Genomic DNA, 8,462 nt, shown 5'->3' with positions numbered 1-8,462 from the left:
AGAGGATATGACTGTCTGGAGAGGGAGTCCCGTTCTTGGGGTTCTTGGGCCCCTCTTTTAGATTTTTTGGGGGGCATTTATGTTTCCAATGTCCAAATTCTTTACCAAATGCACATTGGTTTTTCTCAAGCTTACGCCTTGTCGTTTTTTCTTCAGTTTTTGAGTCCAATTTTTCCCTTTTTGGAACCTGTTTTTGTTTTCAACCCCAGCAAAAAATATCTGGGCCAGCTCTTTTTGATTTTTACGGTTTTCTTCAGCTCTAAATTTTCTTTTTTTTTTTTCCTTCTAATGCGGTCCTCTCTCTCTTCTGGGGTCTCTCTATGATTAAAAACTCTCTCAGCTGCCCTCACTAGATCTTGCAAGGATTGTTCACTTAACCTCCTATCTTTTATAACTTTCTTTTAATATCGGGGGCTGCTTGATTTACAAATGCTAACATAACTGCCGCTCGTGACTCATCTGCCTGTGGGTCCATAGAGGTATACTGTCTAAAAGCTTCCATTATCCTTTCAAGGAAGGCTGCTGGGCTCTCATTTGGCTCCTGCCTCACTGAATTTATTTTGGCCAAATTAGTTGGCTTCCTGGCGGCTGCTCTAAGGCCGGCCATAAGAGTCTGGCGGTACACTCGGAGATGCTCCCTACCTTCAGCGTGTTCGAAGTCCCAGTTGGGTCGCACCAAGGGGAACCCCTCCTCAATGAGGTTAGGCTGTATTGTGGGCCTCCCATCCACCCCTGGCCCATTCTTCTGAGCTTCTGACAGGATCCGCTCACGCTCCTCTGTAGTGAAAAGCACCTGTAACAGTTGCTGACAATCATCCCAAGTGGGATTGTCAGTCAATAAGACCCTGCGGTTTTTCAGAGAAGGAGGGAGTCTGGGTTTTCCAATTGTACAAATCACTAGTGGAGAAGGGCCAATACTGATATGTCCACTCTCCACCCTCTCTGGCTGGCCCTGCCTGGACCGGAAATGCGTGAACGGTGGAAGAGGGGACTTCTGGGTCTTCTTTTTCCGCTATGCTGGCCATTTCCCTTGTTCTTCCCTGAGTTCCCTGGGTGGGGCCCCCTTCTCTGGAGGAGCTGAAGGCTCGGTTCTCCTCCTGGCTTCTCCAGATGAAACCTGTGGAACCTGTGGAAGCAAGGGCGGATGTGGATCCGCATACGGGGGTGGGAACAATTCGGTCTCCAGATCTATCAGATTAGGATACAGAGAAGATTCCTGGAAGACCGGCTTTGGTCGATCCTCGTCCTTTTTTCCTTCTTTTTCTTCGGAAGCCTTCATGACTAGCACCTGTGGGATTGGTGAGGTTGGAGTTGGGGAAGAGGGATGGGGAGGTTTAGGAGGTTTAGAAGGAGTGAGAACAAAGGGTTTAAGTCATTCCGGCGGGTTTCTCACTAGATCCTGCCAGACCAGAATGTCTGGGTGGCCAACAGGACTAGGAGTAAGCACCCTCTCTTTAACTGCCTGGATAATTTGGGGATTGAAGGTTCCCTCTGTGGCCATCCAACGTCAAAGGTGGGCCACTCGGCAGAACAGAAAGTCACCAGTTTGCTCTTCTTCACCAGTAACTAAAGATTCTGAGCTCTAGACTTGAAATCAGAGAAGTGGTTAATCATAAGAGATAAAGGAGTAGAAGTTGTTTGTCCCATGATCACAGAAAAGTACACTGGGAGCCAACAGAGCACACAAAGAGCAACGCAGACACCACAAATACACAAACAGATAACAAACGCAAGGTGGCCACCAACAATGCACTCAATCTTACCTGCAGGATGTTCACAGAGCCAGCCGCCTCCCTGGCACTATACCGGGCCTCAGCCTTACGCTGGACCTAATCCAGTAACCAGAGCCAGCCGCCTCCCCAGCACGATACCAGGCCTTGGCCTTACACTGGACTTAATCTAGCAACCAGAGCCAGCCGCCTCCCCAGCACAATACCGGGCCTCGGCCTTACGCTGGACTTGCCTCTGCACTTTACACCCAGATGCCTCCCCAGTACGATACTGGGCCCTGGACTTAATCTGGGCTTCTGCAACGTTAGCACCGGTGCTCAGAGCTCTTATCTCCTAACGAGGTTACTCCCTTCTACCAGGAGAGTTGTCCTCCCCGGCGGGACGGAGATCCCAGACGAGCCCCCAAATATTATGCACCGAGCCCGTATCTCTGAGCCAACCGAGAGAGCAAGTCCACCACAGTAATGCAAAGGCAAGAAGGGAGTTTATTTCTAGCGTGCTAGGGCCCAAGTCTCTTCCAGCTCAGTGGAATCCGACAAGAGCCCCGAACAAAGGAGTATGGCGGCTTATATACAGGCAGTTCTTTGTCTCAGTTACAGGAGTAGCTGGCGTTACATGATTGGCCAGGCAGGATGAGCCCATATCCTGTCTCTTTCTGGTAAACATGACTCAGCTCCTAGAGCCCTTCGTTTGGACCCTAACACCCGAACTCCCCTTTCAGCTTTGATATCCATACCTTTGCTCTTTACATCTGCTTTGCAAATAAGAATCACTGGATCTTTGTCCTGTGAGCTCTAGCTGCCCTTACTCTCCACCGAATTTCAGCTTCATCTCCAGAGTCAAATGAAAAATTGACCTGAAATCCTCCTCTTGGTGCCCAGCTTGGGAACTCACTGAAAGCAGGAAGGTGGGCCCATGACAAGACTCATCTTGTTTGTTTGTCACCTCTCAAGGCTTGCTATCCTTTTGCTGCCTGATTTCCAGTGTCTTAGAAATCAGTATTTCACGTATTTTTGTGTTTTTTATTCCTTTGGGAGTGGGACAAAGGTGGAGAGTGAGATTTGGAAGGTGGGTTAATCTGATTTCTGTCAGTGCACCTTTGCTAGAAACTGAAGGCATCTCTTTATGTTCTTAGTTTTCCCTAAAGAGATGTGCTAATTTATATTCCAATGTATTTTGCCGACTCAAGGAAAGAGTCTTTTTCTTCACGGTCTTGCCATCACAAGAAATTGTCAATACACCTGTCTGTTACTCTAACAAAGGGATTTGTGCCCTACTGACTCAACTTAGTGGCAGGTACAACGAAAAGACAATGTGTGCATTTCCAGAGATTGCACATATTCAGCAGCTAAGCTTCCAAGCTGATTGGAAAGTATTCTAATAATTGTAACTGTTTTCAGTGGTGACCAAGTCATTGAGTCCAGACAAGACGAGCCAGAATGACTCTGGAGAGCCTCTTGCAGAGCAGCTTATGGATTACAGGAGTTAAAAAAAAACAAAAACGAAAACAAAACAACCCCACTGGTCCCAGACATTTACCCTCTTCCCTTCATGAGTTGTATTTTGGCTTTGGTTGGATGCACACAATCTAATAAGGGGTCTCCCTGTGGTATATGGGCGCAATTTGCAAGCCCAAGACTCTCTCTGTATGATATCTCAACAGTACGGGGCTACATCTGCAAAAATTATCTCATTTGAGACAAATTGTTGCAAGCTACAGAATCCTGCACCTATAATACATCTTGTACAAATCTGGATCCTTAGAGCTCCTGGTTCCCCTTCCACCGATTCCTCAGTTAAAGTTGGTGATGAAAGAAGAGCTCTTCAGATTTTCCGTACTCCAGTCGAGATGTCTCTACGTTCTAGGACATTTCTCTCTGCCCTTTTCTCTCCCTTTTGGAGTTTGTGCCTTTCTGTCCCTTATACTCTAGGCCTCTGTGGATCTTACCCACATTCTGTCCTCTTCATCAGTTTTCTGGAACTGTGCATTTAGGAGTCTTCAGTCCAGCAAGCACTTACTAGGTGCTCACCAGGTACCAGGCCCTTCTCCTGGAAAACTGCTGTATCAGGAGTAAAGCCAAGGTCCCACTCCTTGGTCCATTCACACCAGGAGGCATCAAAAATAAGATACACACACACACACACACACACACACACAAATAAGAATCACAGCAGGGAGAACAACCTGCCATGTTCTTCTCAGGTTCATCTGCCTGCCAGCACCTAAGGACCCCAGCAGTGACTAAAAATAGAATTGCATTAACCACATGGGAAAATGGGGTGACTTGAGATATAGAAGGCAGGTAACTAAGAATCAGGAATTTCTTTTTTTTTTAATAAAGGGAGTACTTCAGGTAAGCAATAGGTCTTAACTTAGAGAGTCCATGTATTGTACTCTTCTTCAAGTGATGTATGGCTACATTCAGGAATATCTCCTAAAGGTACCAACACATTCTCTTTAGCTGGTAATCTAGAGCTCTTCTATTATAACCTATAAAAATATGGGCATTATTTTTTCTACTTAATTAGAAATTCTCCAGGCAAAGATTATACATTAATTGAACCAATTTAATATCAAAGAACTTAAAGTTAATGATATACCTTCAAATCGCGATTGGAGCTGAGTCGTGTCTGATAAATGCTGCTTAGAATCACACATTAGATGATACCTAAAAACGCTGACCCCAAATTGAAAGGGGAATAATTAAGTCACTATGATTTCTTAACTCAAAAGACTTAATCCTGATTTAAAAGATATTATATGGTATATTTAATTTACTGGGACACATAATTTTAAATTTTATAAATAATAAATCTGAAAGTAACCATGAGGTAGTTTTTAGACCAAAATAATTAAAGTAGTGTGGTGCATACCAAGAGTCATCTCTGGGAGCATGACAGGACAAACATTTTCTATGTAATTATACATCAACTATTAGAATTTTCTAGCGTGTTAAAAGTATTCGAGAGTCATCCTTATTATCAACTTGAATTTTATTCTTGTTTGTAGCATGGAGAGGTAAACCTTTTTTATATTCCTGAGTTACATTTCAGCAAAACAAAGTTAAAGGAAAACAACAAAAAAAAGACCCACGTGGTTGCTATTCACTGAGATAGAAAAGGTGGTTCAGAACTCCGCTTTGGAGAGAGGCTGAATGACATACATGTGGGAAAGAAGGGTGCTTCTGTGCTTGAATTCAGACTGGACCCGGGACTGGGCCAAGGCCAGAACACAAGACTAAGCATTCTTGTCCTAGGGCAGCCACCCAACCGACAGCACCCACACAGCAGTTCTGGGAAGCTTTTGAGAATATTCCCCTCTCTTTGCAGCATTTCCCATCTGGTTCTCCATCCTCCAACCACACGGAAGGATTCTTCCCCTCTGTGTCCTGACAGAACACGTTATGCTCCCTGCAGGGCACGGGGAGCCAGGCAGGAGCCAAGGGGGCAGCTGCACTGCCTCGATGGGTTTCTAGCAAAGGAGCGTGGAAATCCCATGGACAGAGGAGCCTGGTGGGCTAGAGGTCCAAGGGGTCGCTAAGAGTTGGACAAGACTGAGCCGGTGAGCATGAGCACCAGGCGGTTCCACCACTCCGACGGATCCAAAGCACACCTGAGTGCCCGCCAAAGCAACCCGCAGGAGGCCAGAGGGCAGAGGGCAGCCCCTGTGGCGGAGGGCTGAGGATGAAAGCCTAGACCGTCCTACAAGCACAGGGCCTGACTGGCCTGCACTTGAGAAAGACCTGAATAAACCTCCATCTAGGTTACCCTTGCAAACATCTTCTTTACAGTGGCACTGGTGGTTCAGAGGTAGAATTCTTGCCTCCCACGTGGGAGACCCGGGTTCGATTCCTGGCTAATGCATTCTGGTTCTCCGTTTTGGACTTCGCTGTTGGCTCAGACGGTAAAGAATCTGCCTCCAATACAGGAGGCCTCGACTGTGAAACGTCGCAGCGGCCCAGGGCTGTGTGCAGCTGTGCAAGGCTCCCAGCCCTGCCCTCGCGGCTCATCGCCCTTCACCTCTCCTTTCCTGGGCGTCGCTTTTGCTCTGGGGCAAGGACACAAAGTAGCGGACTGGGTCCCTCCTGGTCTAGCGGTAGCGCTGCGTGCTGCCGAGCCCAGGTCTTGCTCTCTTTGTGAACCTTGGTTTTCTCTGTCGTCAGGCTCGGTGATGAGTGGCGGATGATGAGCGGATCCGTTCACCTCCAGATCTCCTAGCGCTGAATTAAGAGACTTGCAGGTGGTCACCAACTCTTCCTCCAGCTGCGTCCCCTGCCGCACCCCGTGCCTTTCGCGCCTGTTGGTTTTGCCAATGAGAAGGCACATCTCCGCGGGGGAAAAAGAAAGAGGAAGCCTGTTTCCGCCCGGTTTTGAACCGGGGACCTTTCGCGTGTGAGGCGAACGTGATAACCACCACACTACGGAAACGGGACAACCCCGATTCCTGAACACTGTATCCATGAAATCCCCAGGTCCCGCCACCACGAACCACACCACCAACTCTTAAGACTCAAAGAGGAACCTTGGAGCCCCAGGCTCTCTCAGGCACGGAGACGGCGGCTCCCGAGGGCCCTGCTTTAGGGTTCCCCGTCTGCCCTGAAGTGAGGCCCCTCGGGCCCCCACAGGTGGCCTTCGGGGCCCCGCACCCAACGCAGAATCCTCAGATCCTCAGCTGCGCACCCTGAGTTCAGGGGTCGCCCCCGCCGACTCCCCAGCTCCCGGCAGCCGCAGGAGGCGGGGACGGTGGGTGCGAGCGAGGCCCAGGTGACCCCGAAACCCAGCGGCGTGGAAGCCGCCCCTCCCGGGCTGCGGACCCGCGCCTCGGTGGTCCTCTTCTCGGGGCCGGTGATCAGCGCTCCGTGCTCTCAGGAATGACCGACGCTTCCAATCCACCCGGGACGCGCCCTCGCCGCTGTTCCTTTGCACCTGACTCCTGTGCTCTTTCTCTGAAAGTCCGTTGGGCACATCACTTCTCCGGTGTCCTCCTGGCAAAAGGGAGTCTCTTTGGTGTTGCCTAAAATGGCACCCCCACCGTCCCTGGGTGGGCTCGAACCACCAACCTTTCGGTTAACAGCCGAACGCGCTAACCGATTGCGCCACAGAGACAGCATTACAGGGTTCATTGGGACTCTCTATGGAGTAGACACTCATTCCCGGGGTGAGCGCTCTGTCCGCCAGTAAAACGGTGCCACTTCCTTGCCCCTACCAGCCACAGATGCCAGCGCCCCCAGAGAAACCGCCATCCAGGCCTCGAACCTTCCAGGCCTGAACCGAAATAGATCCAAGGACAGCTGAACACCGGGTTGTTCCCATGATGGCTCTTCCCGTTTCCTCGCCTACACCCAACAAATGAGTTTGCCCACCCTGGCAAAGGCCTCCCAGGACGAGATTGAGCTTCGGTTTCCTGTGTCCACCAGGCGGTTTCCACCAGAGTGGGATTTCCGTGGGGTTCAGATGGTAAGAATCCGTCTACAATGCAGGACACCCTGGTTCAATCCTTGATTTTGGAAGATCCCCTGGAGAAGGGAATAGTCACCCGCTGCAGTATTCTTACCTGGAGAATCTTTGGACAGTGGAGCCTGGCAGCTACAGTCCCTAGGTACACAAAGAGTTGAACACGACTGAGAGACCCTGACTTCTCTTTAAGTGAGTATAGCTCGTTTGTCTGAGTGTTTTCTTTAAATGGTTATTTTTACTCACATTGTAAATTTAACAAATATACACTTGTGAGAATAACTTCAGTTCAGTTCAGTTCAGTTCAGTTCACTCAGTCGTGTCCGACTCTTTGTGACCCCATGAATCACAGTTCGCCAGGCCTCCCTGTCCATCACCATCTCCCGCAGTTCACTGAGACTCACATCCATCGAGTCCATGATGCCATCCAGCCATCTCATCCTCTGTCGTCCCCTTCTCCTCCTGCCCCCAATCCCTCCCAACATCAGAGTCTTTTCCAGTGAGTCAACTCTTCACATGAGGTGGCCAAAGTACTGAAGCTTCAGCTTTTAACATCATTCCTTCCAAAGAAATCCCAGGGCTGATCTCCTTCAGAATGGACTGGTTGGATCTCCTTGCAGTCTAAGGACTCTCAAGAGTCTTCTCCAACACCACAGTTCAAAAGCATCAATTCTTCGCCGCTCAGCCTTCTTCACAGTCCAACTCTCACATCCATACAGGACCACAGGAAAAACCATAGCCTTAACTAGATGGACTTAGTTGGCAAGGTAATGTCTCTGCTTTTGAATATACTATCTAGGTTGTTCATAACTTTTCTTCCCAAGAAGTAAGTGTCTTTTAACTTCATGGCTGCAATCACCATCTGCAGTGATTTTGGAGCCCCCCCCCCCCAAAAAAAAAATCTGACACTGTTTCCACCGTTTCCCCATCTATTTCCCATGAAGTGATGGGACTAGATGCCATGATCTTCATTTTCTGAATGTTGAGCTTTAAGCCAACTTTTTCCCTCCTCTTTCACTTTCATCAAGAGGCTTCTTAGTTCCTCTTCACTTTCTGCATAAGGGTTGTGTCATCTGCATATCTGAAATTATTGATATTTCTCCCCGGCAATCTGATTCCAGCTTGTGTTTCTTCCAGTCCAGCGTTTCTCATGATGTACTCTGCATAGAAGTTAAATAAGCAGGGTGACAATATACAGCCTTGACGTACTCCTTTTCCTATTTGGAACCAGTGTGTTGTTCCATGTCCAGTTCTAACTGTTGCTTCCTGACCTGCAT

The 8,462-nt window shown here is 48.7% G+C and overlaps 2 non-coding genes across 2 annotated transcripts; both read right to left on the bottom strand.

Moving 5' to 3' along the window:
- Positions 1–6,086: 6,086 nt before the first annotated feature.
- TRNAV-CAC lies at positions 6,087–6,159 on the bottom strand. The gene has a single exon. It is a non-coding gene; the product is annotated as a tRNA-Val (tRNA).
- A 604-nt stretch (positions 6,160–6,763) lies between these two features.
- On the bottom strand, positions 6,764–6,837 carry TRNAN-GUU. The gene has a single exon. It is a non-coding gene; the product is annotated as a tRNA-Asn (tRNA).
- Between the last annotated feature and the right edge of the window lie 1,625 nt (positions 6,838–8,462).

This window comes from Capra hircus, unplaced genomic scaffold (genome assembly GCF_001704415.2).
Source record: "Capra hircus breed San Clemente unplaced genomic scaffold, ASM170441v1, whole genome shotgun sequence".
Lineage (NCBI taxonomy): Eukaryota > Metazoa > Chordata > Mammalia > Artiodactyla > Bovidae > Capra > Capra hircus.
The sequence above is the reverse complement of the archived record's forward strand: the minus strand, read 5'-3'. Positions and strand labels throughout refer to the sequence as shown.